We start from the raw sequence: 15,297 nt of genomic DNA, 5'->3' as shown, positions 1-15,297 counted from the left end.
GAAATGCAGTTAAATGTCTATAAAACTGGCTCAAACACGACTTTGCAAATGAAATTAATTACATTTCGTCATACCATAGTAAACAAGAATATATAGAAGGTGCAGGCACAAAGAGAGGGAAAAAAGCAGAAAAGGAAAAGGAAAAACATAGAAAAAGCTCTAAAATGTGTGAAATCTATAAGTAAAACTCAAACGTACATAACTTCTATGTATGTCATTTGCAATGATGTAAGAACAAGTTCAATGTAAGTTTGAGTTAACAAGGATTCTAGAGCACACATAAGCTCTTATAAATTCCAAAAGTAAAACAACGAACAATCTCGTATTATCATTTCTAATAGTAGTACATTAGAGGGAGGGGAAAAGATGGGTATAAGTTGTTTGTAGGGCTAAGAAGAAGAATCAATATAAGTTGCTGCGCGCTGCACCATTGCCAAATATCATGTCTTAAGTATTAGACATCCTCAAGTTTTCTTAATTTTTAGGCACAAGAACAACATAACTATTTTCAGAATGCCCTTACGAGTCAGTTGTCAACAGGATATAATCTTCCATTTGTTTGAAGACCCTTTTTAACATGACACTGACTTAAAAAGAATGATATAGTTTTGGAAACTCAGCAATAAATAGTCTTGCATTACACGAAATTAAAACGGTAACCGCAACCTCTACAGAGTTTGTAGTTACTTATGACTCACAAGCCAAACACACGCTCACATTTCTACTACCATCTAGGTCAGCTTCCCCCCACCCCCAACTCCACACAACAACAACAACAACGGCAAAAAACCCAGTAAATTCCCGCAAGTGGGGTCTGGGGAGGGTGAGATGTACGCAGCCTTACCCCAACTCCACACCAAAAAGGAAAAGATATAAAAGTAAAAACGATGTGCCTATAGTGTCAAATTGAGGCTATTGATGATCAAGTTGGCCAAAGATCATCTAAGATATTAATTTCCAAATTAAACTTGAAGAATTTACGAAAACTGTAAAACACATGCCATGTAAAAGTTCACAAGAAAACCACTTGCCAAATAAAGCGCAAACAAATTTTAGGATGATTGTAGCAAACACACCAAATAGAGACATTGAACAAAACTTCTCACTAATCCACAAACCACATAAAATTGGCCGTGGCAAATAAATCAAAACACTGAAATAAGAGAGAACTGAAGTTGAAATTATTTAGTAAACTAAGACTGGATATACCACAAATCAGCCAACACCTTAGTTGCAGGAGCGTCTGAGAATCAAGCGGTCTTGTCTTTGTGGCTGCTGTGCTGCAACAACAAAAAATAAGCAACTTTAGCCTTTATTTCAATAAGTTTTATAATTGAGTCTCCGCACAAAATGATAGAACAAAACAAAGACATGAGAACATTTCTAAAACAAATAAAATTGGAGAAGGAATTAAAGAAAACAAGGCAAAAACACACGCACATAAACTTTCACACATGAAATATCAGAACAATCACATTTGAGAAGTTTAAAACATGAAATGTTTAAGACCAAAGGAAGAACAGTAACACTAAAAATAAGCAGTAGACTAATTACTACATGATACGAACGATATCATTTTGATAACAAATGAAAAGAAAAGAATGTTCCACAAGCCTTATACAGCAAAAGGAGTGTATGGACCTTTTCTCTTCCGGCTTATTTAAGTGGCACGCTTAACCTCTCGGGGGCAGGAGTGTAGGAAACAACCATGGATTGGCCTCTTAGAAGAAGGTAGGTTTATGTGAACCTAGAAGCATAGACTAAAACTTATGGATCTAGTGGTATTAAAACCAACATGGGGTCTCGGCTTAAAAATTTAGATTCAAACAAGCAAGTTCATAGAACTTAATGAGCACATCGAGCAGTGTCTCTACCAAATCTGGTTACATGTTGTATGAGAATACTTTTTCAGAGATCAGACAATGACAGCATCTGACAAAACATCTTTCTCTCAAAAGACAAGAAGTGGCGCAAAGAATTGAATTTTGAAAACCAAAACCTCTACCAAATCCTAATTCACAGAAGAAAAATGTGTAAGGCACATGATGATAATCCGACAAGCCAGTGGATTAGTTGAGATGCACGCAAGCTGTCTCGACACCAATCTTACCCCGAAAAACACACGAAAGAAAGCGATAATTCTTATTCAACTTGAAAACTCTTATTCTATTTAGATTCTATAAAGCTCAAGCATTTAGGCAAAGGTGGAGTCCAGAAAATCCAGTGTCATTTGGACTTACATCTTCTTTACCACCACCCCCCCCTCCACCAAAAAAATTTGCCACCTCAGGGTACAAAAATAATCTAGGGATGAATGACATAACATTCATGACTTGAAACATCATCAGAAAAGCAATTCTTGTTCCAAAAAGAGATGAAACAGGAAATAAATTAAATCAACAAAAACTCATCATAAACAAACCCGATACCTATACTGATGGGAGGTAGCAGGTATCCGGTGGAATATTCGAGGTGCGCAAAAACTGGCCCCGGACACCACCATCAATAAAAAATAATCATAAACAATCAGGGTATGTAAACATGCATGAAAATAAAAAAATCTGGTGCTAACCAATCATCAAGATAAACCAACGAGATCATTCTACAGACAAAAAAACAAAACAAAATAAAGAACCAATGAAAACCATAAACAGGACTCACCATTTCTCACAAGAAAGCAAAAAAGGAGAAATGTGTAAAAAATGAAAGGCCAAAGGGAGGGGATGAATTTATACTAGAAATTAAACAAGTAATTCTTGTAATTAAATTTATCAAATTTAAAGATTGGCAAGAAAATAATTACAACCTTTTCAAGAGTGTAAGAAACCAGAGAGGAGCCTTGTGTATCACAAGCTGTATGCTGATGAAGCAGAGTAGTGAAACTGCCATTTTCATCCTCATTAGCCACCATCAAGATTACATTTATCAGATTACATGAAATATGTTCTTACTTAAAATGCTGTTAACCATTTGTCTTTTGCATAACGATTCACTTTCTTCTTTGTTTGGCTTTTGCTGGGCTCATTGGTCTTTGCTCTTTGTTCAGTAAATGACTATTTCATCAATTTATTAAAGTTGACTCTAAATTTTTTTTTTTAAAATATCCAACAATTTATTGAAGTTGACGAAAAAAAAAAATTATTTTAAAGTTGACTCTAAAATTAAAAAAATATTTCTTCATTAATAGTAGGGTTCATGAGAACAAAGTCTAATAAAACATCTCATATATTTGATTAACCCAGCTCCTTATATATTTGTTGGGAAGAATTTTATTCATATTGTAAATGGTCACACGAAATTATTTCCTTTATTTTACCAATCTCTAATGAAAAGAATTATATAATTGAAAAATTATTTGTAATAGGTAATTAAATCATCTCCTACTGATTTTCGAACCCAAGAAAAAATAATCCTAAATCACTCTATGTATTTAACTAACTAAGATCATTTTATCATTTTTGTTTCTGCACAAATAGTGTACATCTAACTAATTATGAGGAAATTTGCATCTTAATTTATTAGGTGGAATTTAATATAGAACATAATAAACCAGTCTATTCTTTTTGTTTAAGGGTTTGGCGCAAGTCTTGACTCTTGTGTAGTAAATTTGAAAATTCGAAAAATATTGTTGACCCAGAATTACAAGATGACCTGTCATTACTGTCAGGAAAATTTAGTTAAGATTACATGGATAGCATGTATTAAATTATAGGGAAGTATTGGGATAACATGTATTGGATGATAAACTTATAGGGAAATTTACTTATTAAATTACTCTTTTTGTTTAGATTTTGGGCTCAGTCCTTACTCTTGTGTTTTACTGAACTCCAGAAGATAACGTTGCTCTCTAAAATAAAAAGATGATTTTGTCATTACTATTATGGGTAGTATGCCTTTTCCACATAATAATGTTTACCCATAAAATGGTACCGTAAAATTTATAACGTGATTTTTAGACACGTGAATTAACTTAACCAAAAAATATGAAATAAGTAAGGATAGAGTCAAGATTATAAAAGAAATACAAGCCTGATTGTATGATTAGACTCTTCGAAAGCAATAATATGAACAATGTTAAGAACAAAGGAAAGCACATAATTTTATAATATGAGAGCAAATTATAGACTTTGAGTACAGATGATTTTTTCGTGTCCTACAATGGATATTAATTCTCCTATTTATAGCTCTATTTAGGGAGACAAGATCTTCAAATCAAGCTCCTCTTGAATGAGAAAAAAACCATCATTGATGGATGCATAACGGTTGGCTATATATACAGAGATTCTTTGTAACGACTGCTCATTGAATCATGTCTTTCCCAATCGATGTCTTCCTTATAAACCTTTGTTATCGGTTCCCATACCTTCGAAATTTACACAACACCAAGCTCATGTTTGTATCTGATGTCAACTATTTGCTGACTAATATATTACCTGTATTCAGTTACACGTGTTACCTCGTAATCCATCCACCTGTAGTTAACCAATTTTATCCTATACAGATAGTCCCCCTACTTTTCGGTGACAATACTTTAGTGTTACCGGAATGTAGATAAAACTTCTTTTCTTAGAGGGTAATTTTTGAATAATTTCTGACATTTGAAAGGACGCACGTCTCTTCGTATTTAATGAACCGAACACGTGTTACCTTGTGATTTGGCAAATATTTCGTCAGTTTTCAAGGTAATCATGACCATGAATTATGTCACTTATGAACTTCTCTCTTATTCTTCGATTTTATTTTTCACTTTTACAAATTCTTCTTCGAATTTTCTCAGAACCGTATTGGAAAATTCATATTTCTCAGTAAAAATCTCCCTACTCAAATTTCTTACCATCATGTCTTCTAACATTGTTGTCCTTGGAAACTCCAGCCTTCTCTTCGGGGGTGGCCCTAAAAAGAACAAAGAAAAGGAAGTTAATGTCGAATTCAAACCTCCTATTGTTAACTCCATCATACCCCTTCAACATAATACCCAATTACACCTTCAAGTCCAAAAAGAATATGTTAATCCCCAAAACAACAAACATTGGCATGTTCGCATATATCCTTCTTCCATTCGTCTTTCTAGCATTCCCGTTGTGAAGGAAGATTGCGAATGAAATAACATTAAAATCTTCGCCCCCAATGAGGTGGAAAGGGTCACTTTCTCCAAACCAGGGTTCATGTATATTTATACATACCCTTTCACTTTGAGATTAGGTCAAGGAATCGACCCCATAATTTTAGAATTCTGCCATCATTAACAAATTTGTTTGGCTCAAGCAGGCCCATCAGTATGGCGTACGGTGGCTTGCCTTCAGAAGTTGTTTTCCGAGATCGAGGAAACCCTAACTCTCGCACACTTGATCAACCTCTATTCCCCAAATATTTTCTGTGGAGGTATGCTAAAACTTAGCAAACGCGACCATCATACCATCCTTACCATTGTTGATGTTGATAATGACTGTGGATGGATAGAACAATTCATTGTCATTGCTACCAGAGACATCCTCCCGACAACAACACCTGTTATTCCTAAATCTTGGAACCTATTTTGTAAGTCTTCGGATATCGTTTCCTTTCTGTGTTTTAAAAAAACTTCCCTCCTTCGTTAACTTTGTATTTTTCTTATTTCAACTACTCATTGGGAACCACCACAGTTTATGAACCTAGCCCAATGGGTACAGAAAATTTTAGATGTTTCACATTGGAATCTCCAAGATAGAAAGAAATGGCTCCCAAATTTAATTGGAAAACCAATAAGTATGGTAATTAAAAGTTCTTCCTTCCTTCTTTCATTCTTTCAACATGACTTAGAATCAATTTACTGACTCTTTTTCGAAATAAGTAGGTCTTCCAAAAGGATCTTCTGCTTGCCACGCCATTGAAATCTCGATGATCTAGAGGAAGCCCAACGAGCATTGCAAAATGGTCTTGACCAGAAGAGAGATCGTGAAGCCACTCTCGCTTCCGGAGAAGGCGCCTCCTCCCGAAGTTCCCATTCCAATGACAAGAAATCAAAGAGAAAATGTACCACAAAGACCGAGACTCGGGAGAAGCCTTCAACAAAAGAAACTCTAGCAGGACCAGCCACTGTGGTCCTTGTTGATAAAGGAACTGACGATGAAATAGTTCCTCTTTAAAGAAGAAAGAGATATTCATTGTCTCAACCTAGTGTTCATCCGGGAGAGCTTCACACACCACAACTGGAAGAAGTTCAAGGACTCTTCATAGAAATGGAAATCGTTAAAGACGTTGAGTCTCGCTTTCGGGTTCCTGTTGACATTTCCGCTCAGAGGAATTCTACCCCCGAGGTACCTTCACCATCAACTTCTGAGCCAATTTCAACCGCAACTCTTTCTACCCCAACTGCTACCTCTCCACCGGCCCCAACCGAACAGACAAAAGACGATCCTTCCCCGCGGTCATCTGATCATGGGAATTTAGAGAACACTTTCCTGGTGCCCACTTAAAACCTTAGAGGTAAACGAAGTGCCATACTCACAATTTCGAATGAGTTCCACATACTTCCCAAGATGGTGGAGGTTGCCAACTACCTAAAACCACTGGCCATAGAAAAGTATTGGAGAAAAATAAACTCAATTTCTGTTGAGTGTCTGCTGAACAACAGTATGCAATGTTCGGCTCAACTATCAACCTCACCTTCTTCTCTTCCCTTTTATTTGTTAGAATTTTCCTTCATAACCTTAGCTTTAACCCTTTTTAGTCTAACCTATTGCTTTAGAGGGCCTGCAAAAGTTGATTTTGGATAAAGAGGAACTTACTATAGAACGAAATCAACTTTTAGTTGAAAGGAATTAACTTGTCGATCACTTCCCGGTGCTGGAAGAAACAGTTGCTCAACTTGGCAAGCTCAAAGCTCGATTAGAGTAATTCGAACAAGACAGAATGGCCCATAACCAAGAAGCCGCTCAATTACATAAAGATCTTAAGGAGGCGAAGGCCAAGTGGGCTGATTTGCATTATACCGTAACTGCGGCGGCCGAGCGTGAATCTGCTTTTATGGAGCAAATCAACAACTTGAAAGCAAACTTACGCTTGAAAACCAATGTTAATGTCATCGAGGAAAAGAGAGACAAAATAGAAGAAAGGCTCATAAGGGTCATGGAGCAGAACCAGCTTCATGCGACAACCAATACTGAACTTGATTCCAAGATCATCATTGTGAAAGCCGAAAATGACCAGCTCCAATCAAAAATTGAGAATCTCTGAGCTAAACTCCAAGACCAGGAAGATTCTTCCCTCCTCAAGAAAACTTATTCCATTTATCACATGAAGAGGAAGACTTTGGAGGAGGCCAAAGAATGTATTGCAAACATGGATGACTGCATCTTCCGGGCTGGTGAATTAGAGACAATTGCTCTCGGGAACCTCCCTGCTTGGCCCGTTGCTTCTGAATCTTCGAACACTAGCTCCTAGTATTCGGAAACCGAAGAGCAAGCTGAAGAAGAAGAAGAAGATAAGGATGAAGGACCCGGAAGCGGAACAACCTTCTCCTGAAAAGGAAAATGAAGACTCTTCTCTCCCTTTGGGATATGTCATCAAAAGTAATTGATGCTTATATTTTTCTTTTCCTTTGTAACTATGCCAAAAATTCTTTATTGAGTTTGCCATTTTAAGTAATGAAAGAATTTTTTTTTTGCTTAAATATTGTGTAAGAAATATTCTTTTTTATTTAACTAATAAAGCTCGAGAACTTTTTTTTACATTCGATAACTTTTGATCTCGAGCATTTACACTTCCAGAATCTATCCTTTGACTATGAGTGTTTCATAAGAAGCATAAGAATCTCCTGTTCATTCCGGAACAAGCATTTGAAGTTTTAACAAACTTTCAAACGAAAAAAAATTTAAACTTATTATTTGGACAAGAAATAAGATAAAAACAAAAGGGATTAATTTATCCCTTCCATATTTAAAAGTACATTTACATAAACGCTCATTGTTTAAGTAAATAAAGCTACCGATGTATGTGGCTAACTTGTACATCTTATTTCTACGGAACTGATCATGCAGTCCTCGATTGTAACGATCCGACCGGTCGTTTTGAGTTCTAGTACGTCGTTCAATGTCTTGAGGCCTTGAGTAGCTTCACTTCAAGTATTATGACTTAAACGAGTGATCGGAATTGAATTTCGGGAAGTTCAGAGCTAATTTGGGAAGAAAATTCTAATTTCGGAAGTTTTAAGTTGGAATAATTGACTAAGGTTTGATTTTTGAGTAAACGACCTCGGAATCGGGATTTGAAGGTTCCAAATAGTTTATATGATGATTTCGGACTCGGGTGTATGTTCGGGTTGAGTATTGGATCACCCGGGAGCATTTCGGCACTTATTATGGAAAGTTGGCATTTTGAAGGTTTAAGAATTTCTTAAGTTTGCTTTGAGGTGGACTTTGGTGTTATCGATGTCCATTTGGGGATTCCAAGCCTTGGAATAGGTTCGTATTGTGATTTATGACTTGTGCACAAAATTTGGCATCATTCCGGAATGTTTTGATATGATTTGGACGCGTTCGTCAAAGTTTAAAAAATTGAAAAGTTAAAGAAGGATTTTGATTGTCGATTCGTAGTTTCGATGTTGTTTAGCGTGATTTGAGGCCCTGACTAAGTTTTTAATGTATTTTGGGACTCATTGGTATAATTGGTTAAGGTATCGAGGGCCTCGGGTAAATTTTGGATGGTAAACGGTTCGAGTTTGGGCTTGGGGGAATGCTGAAGCGGCTGTCATCTGGTGTAACTAAACTTGCGAGGTTTTGGCTGATGGTGCAGAGTCGCAGAAGCGGTCAAGGGGGTCACAGAAGTGGAATGGTTGGGGAAGGCTGGGACCGTAGATGCGGTGAATTCCGCAGAAGCGGGACCGCACCTGCGCACGAGGAGTTGCAGAAGTGCTACTAGGGCCGCAGATGCGGAGGTTGAGGGACATGAAGGAGGACCGCAAAAGCAGTCAAGTGACCACAGGTGCGACACATAGCTGGGTAGTGAGGTTTTTATATAAACGAGACTTGGCCATTTTCACCCATTTTCACTTGGTTGGGGCCATTTTTGGAGAGCTTCAAGAGGAAATTTTCAACAAGCAACACAAGCTAAGTGATTCCCACCTATTACAAATTAAATACATGGTTTATGTATGGATTTGAACATGAAAATTAGTAGAAATTTGGGATTCTGGTAGAAAACCTAGAAATTGGTATATTTGGATTTTGACCACGAAATTGGATATGGAATTGAGAATAAATTATATATTTGAGTTCGTGGTATTATGGGTATTGATTATCTTCGAAACTTTTCAGAATCCGGCACGCGAGTCGAGGGTCGATTTTGTCGACTTTTCGAGCAGGGTTGAGAATTGTTTAAATTGATTAATTATGGGTATTAGAATATATTTTGATTGGGTTGCACATTGTTTTAATAGCTTTGGATCGACGGGCTTTGATTTGAGGTGTTAGAGAGGCTTTGAAGTCGGTTATGGAACGTCGGAGCGAGGTAAGTCTCTTGTCTAACTCTGTGAGGGGGGAAATTACCCCTAGGTGATGTAATTGTTATGTGCTACTAGTTGTGGGTGCTTCATACACATGAGGTGACGAGATTCCATACGTAGCTAAGGCATGTTTATGTCCGGGTAGACTTAGGATCTTATCATGCAATATTTAAATTACTTGAACTCATTCTGCTGGCTTAATTAAATAAAGTTATAACTGAAATTTGTTTGGAAATAAATATATGTATAATAGATCGAGCCTTATAACTTTGAGTTGTGGGCGAATTATTTGAGAAACGGTAAAGATTATATTCATATTGTGCTCATGTATTGTATTGTAAGCACGTGTCTCGTAATTCGGTAACTTCCTTCCTTTTCTTGTGAAGCGGGCCGAATGCCTTGGCAGTATATAGATGCATCTATGGATCATTCCGCATGTCCCTTGGTAGTGTACACGTTATTCGGGATCGGGCCGAACGACCTCAGAAGAATCGTGTGTTATCGCTAGTAATTCGAATATTCACAAGATAACCTTCCACTGATGCCCGACATTTTATGGTATTTCTTGTTTATTTGGTATTGACACTTGTCATTTTTTGAGATATTAAGGCAGAATACAAGATCGGGGAATTTATGCTTTAAAAGAAATAATTAGAAGATTATAAAATTTACAGATTTACCCCACTGTTGTTGTGCACTTCATACCTATTATGAAGTATTATATTATTTTGTTGGACCTCTAGTAAGTTTCGATATCGACCCCTCGTCACTACTTATTTGGGGTTAGGCTAGATACCTACTGGGTACACGTTGATTTACGTACTCATGCTGCACGTCTGCACTAAATGTGCATGATTTGACAAGTTATTTGGTGATCATCTTGGCGCGTATACGCATCTGTTGAGGAGACTTTATGTGAGATGCAATTCAGTTGCGCATCGTAGTCCACCGAGTCTCTATCGTGCTATTTACTTTATCCTGTCTTATTTACATTCTTGACATGTATGTTACTTCACCCTGCGCAAGTAAATCGAGGAAGGCTAAACAGAGCTATTCAAGGTCTCGAAACATAGAAATGAAGGGTAAAACTATAAATGACCTATCAGGTCATCACACATGAGTTCAATAATTCCATGTTTAAACACCAAATGACACATCGCCATTCTTAAAGACTTTTTTCCCAAAATTATTTTAAAAAGTCAAGGTTAAATATTGACTACTTTCTATTTTTTGCTTTCATTGTTTATTTCGTCAAGTTTAACATTACTTGATTATTGCTATGATCTCAAGAACTTTGATTGAATGTGCAGGGTCAGAAATCAGGACAGACTTCAAGGATTTGACCCCGAACCTGGGAGAACATTTCATAGGAGGTTGAAGGAAGCAAGGGACACAAATAATCTTCAGGCACTTGTTCAATTTCCTGCGAACATGGTAGAGGAGGAACATGCCACTGTTCCGGAGGTGTCCATGCCCAGCATTGCTAATATCACCTCCAGCATTATGAAGCCCAGAACCACTGGGTACTTTGAGCTAAAACAGAGCATGATCCAGCTACTACATGCGAATGGGTAGTTTATAGGTCTTCCACACGAGGATCCACAATAGCATATCCTGAATTTTTTGGAGATTAGTGATACTTATATCACTAACGGAGTCACTCCAGACTATGTGAGGCTCACACTTTTCCCGTTCTCTCTGTTGGGAGAAGCAAAGCGATGGCTGAAGGCAGGACCAACTAATTTTATTACATCATGGAATGATCTGGAAAGGAAATTTTTGGCAAGGTTCTTCCCTTCAGGCAAAACTGCAAAGATTAGAAGTGAAACAGTCGCCTTCAAACAGAAAGGGGGGGGGGAGTTTTTATACTCAGTTTGGGAGAGGTTCAAGGTGCTGCTCAGAGATTGTCCTCATCACAATCAGACAAACGAAGTGTTAGCTCGCACTTTCATAGAAGGGCTACATCCTAAGACAAAGATTGTGGTAGATGCTGAGCTGGAGGTCAAGTGTTGGAGAAAAGCTTTGATGAGATATATGCGTTATTGAACAAATTCTCCAAAAGCAATCCTGATTGGTAAGAAGAGATGGGGTGCAAAAACCTACAGGGGTTCTCGAGTTGGATGTCATCTCGGCATTATCAACATAGATTTCCACATTGACCAACCAAGTCAATCAGATGACCTTGGTAATTAACAACCAACAAGCCCATCCAGTGCAACAGGTTCAATTGTTTTGTGAAACATGTGGAGAGGGTCATCCGAGCAATGTAGGGGCTCCTTCAGCCCAAGCATTATACTACTGCGACTGCGCTCACTGGGGGTGTGCAGAATCCGGAGGGGCTCCTTCAGCCCAAACGTTATACTACTGCGGCGTGTAGTCCGATCCATATAATATACTACTGCAGCGTGCAGTCCGATCCATATAATATCAAATACCCTCACAATGGGGTTCTCGACCCCTCTCAGTCAATATAGACTTGGCCTCTCGGGCACACTAAGATAAGACGGGGTTCTCAACCCACACGTTACTCTTATTAGGATTTAACAATTTCTAAAGCTGGTTCATATTATGTTTATCAGTTAAGAACATGACTGAGGGTATGATTTTGACCAGAAAAGTGAGGTCAACCAATATAAATCCCCCCTAAGGGTTCTACAGATCGGCACAAAGCCCCAAACATAGCAACTAGCCCGTAATATAATGATATTAATTAAGCCTCAGTCAAAAGTACAGTAGAGTCATCAAACGGGATGGACCGAGTCCAAATCCCCAGTAGTAACAGACCCCACGCTCATCATACAGCGTGTGTCTCATCTCAACATAGCACCACGTTGTGCAAATCCGGGGTTTCAAACCTTCAGAACATCATTTATAACCATTACTCACCTCAAGACGGTCAAAGTCTAGCTCGCAATGCCCTTGCTTCTCAAATTAGCCTCCTCATGCGACGAATCTGCTCAAAATCACAACGAATATGTCGCATTATGCTAAATAGACAATACCCAATCGAAAACACTCGAAAAATATCAAAATTAACGAATTTGACAAAACCCGAGCCCCGAGCCCACTTCTCGAAAAATCAGAAAACTGACATCACCGGATTCCTTATCTCTCCACGAGTCTATACATATCACCGAATACAGCTAGAGTCCATCCAATTGTCTTTTTCCGCTTTTGAAGCACTGCCAATGTGGCATCAACCTGTATGTTAGTAAGGCAAGAAGAAAGAATAACTAGCAAAGTAGAATTTGAGCCTAAGAACTCATACCTGAGGTATGGAGGAAGTGGTTTCAACTCCAACACTGGAGGCACCTCAATTTAAGGTTTAGTTGGTGAAGTCTTTCTATTCTCGAGATCCAAAGACAATTTCCTAGGCTCATAAAGAATAAGAGCCCATTACATGTAAAGCATTCACGCACTCCACTTGGCTTGCATCCTCATTGATATCAAGATTCAACAATATGAACTCCAATGGGTCCTCCACATTGATCATTGCACTAGTGTCATCAATTATTACTGTTGTGACGAGGTCAACAAAAGAGCACACCTCGGTACTATTGGGCTGCTTGATAGATTTGCACACATGAAAGACCACCTTTTCATCACCCACCCGAAAGGTGATTTCCCCTGCTTCCACATGTACCAATGCCTTCCCTGTAGCTAGGAAGGTTCTGCCCAGTATGATAGGTACTTCGTAGTCTACCTCGCAGTCCAAGATCACAAAATCAGCTGGCAAGATAAATTTGTCCACCCGGACAAGCACATCATCAATAATACCCAAGGGTCTCTTCATCAATCTATCCTCCATTTATAACCTCATAGAAGTCAGCCTAGGTTGCCCAATACCCAAAGTTTTGAAAACTGAGTAGGGCATCAAATTAATACTAGCTCCTAAATCACATAGAGCCTTGGCAAAATCCGCACTCCCAATGGTGCAAGGAATTGTGAAAGAACTGGGATCTTCAAGCTTCAGGGCCATTGAATGCACTATAGCACTAACTTGGTGAGTCATCTTTATAGTTTCACAATCCATAGAACACTTCTTTGTGACCAAATCTTTCATGAATTTTGCGTAGCCTGGCATTTGTTCAAGTGCCTCTACCAAAGGCACATTAATAGATAAGCTCTTCATCATGTCAATGAACTTTTTAAACTGATTATCATTCTTTTGCTTCACGAGCCTTTGAGGATAAGGTGGAGGTGGCCTTGACAAAGGTGCCTTGGCTTTAGGCACAACCGGCTCCGACCTGTCAATTATATGTTCCCTAGATGGGTTCATATCATTTTGAGTTTCAACCTCGACATATTTAATATCAATCGTCACTTTGTTGTTCACATTTTTATCAACCACATCTTCAACTACCAAAGGGACTTCATTTTCTTGCAATTCAACATCATCATCCAAGATTTGCTTTTGGTTGGATGCATTCACATCACCGCCTCTCCCACTTCTCGTTGTAACCGCCATAACATGATTGTTCCCACCCTTCGGGTTCACTACCGTATCACTTGGTAGAGCACCCTTAGGGTGGGTATTTAAAAACTGAGAGATTTGGCCCAATTGTACTTCTAAGTTTCTGATAGAAGTATTGTGGGAAGCTAATTGTGCATTAGAATCTGCATTCTTCTTCATCATCTGTTCGAACATCATTTCAATTCTACTCATATCATTTCCAGAAGAACTAGGACCTTGAGATGGAAATAGGGGTGGATTGTTCGGTTGTTCGTACATTGGGGGCCTTTGAAAGCCTTGCCCCCGATTTCCTTGGTTTCCATTGTTCCATCCACCTTGACTGTTATTGCCACCCCAATTGTTGTTATTACCATTCCAATTCCCTTGGTTGCCTTGATTGTTGTTCTGATTGCCCCAGTTGTTATTTTGGTTGGTATTTGCCCAATTACCACTGTTTTGTTGTTGGTTGCCCCAGTTACTTTGAGGTCTCCACTGTTGTTGGTTGGAAGAGTTGCCTGTTGGCCTTGATAGTTTTTTACATATTGAACCTCTTCACTTTGGTCATCATAACCATCATTTTGTAATCCATTACAGTCATCATCAAATTGCTCAGAATTCCCTTGGTTTTGTTTCCTTCTTTTGTTGACAAGCATATTAACACCCTCCATGGAATTCACTTGGCGAGGATTTTGAACTTGTTACAACTGTGCCTTTGCCAATTGGTTCATAGTAGTTGTAAACTCAGCTATAACTTGCCCGTGATCATGTAGTTCCTTGTGCAAATGAATAATCGTGGGGTCACCTTGAGGCACATTAGCTCTACTTTGTCATGCAGAGGAAGTGTCAGCCATCTCGTCATGTATATCACATGCCTCATCATACAACAACTTCATAAAGTTGCCCCTAACAAGTTGGTTCACTATGCATTGATTTGTTGTATTGATGCCCCAGTAGAAGGTTTGTTGTATCATGGCCTCAGTCATATCATTGTTGGGGCATTCTTTCACCATTGTTATATAAAGATCCCAAATCTCATACAAAGGTTCCATGGGCTCTTGCTTGAAAGCCAATATCTTATCACGCAATGTCGCCATATGCCCCGGTGAAAAAAATTTAGCAATGAATTTATCTGCCAACTCATCCCAAGTTGTGATGAAATGGTTGGGAAGTCTCTTAATCCAATCAAATGCCTTCCCCCGAAGTGAGAATGGGAAGAGTCCTAACCTAAGCGCATCCTCGGACACATTTGTCTGCTTGCTCCCCCAACATGTATCCACGAACCCCTTGAGATGTTTGTAGGCATTTTGATTTATAGCACCCGTGAAATACCCACGCTGCTCAAGTAAGGTCAACATCACATTGG

This window comes from Nicotiana sylvestris, chromosome 9 (genome assembly GCF_000393655.2).
Source record: "Nicotiana sylvestris chromosome 9, ASM39365v2, whole genome shotgun sequence".
Lineage (NCBI taxonomy): Eukaryota > Viridiplantae > Streptophyta > Magnoliopsida > Solanales > Solanaceae > Nicotiana > Nicotiana sylvestris.
The sequence above is the reverse complement of the archived record's forward strand: the minus strand, read 5'-3'. Positions refer to the sequence as shown.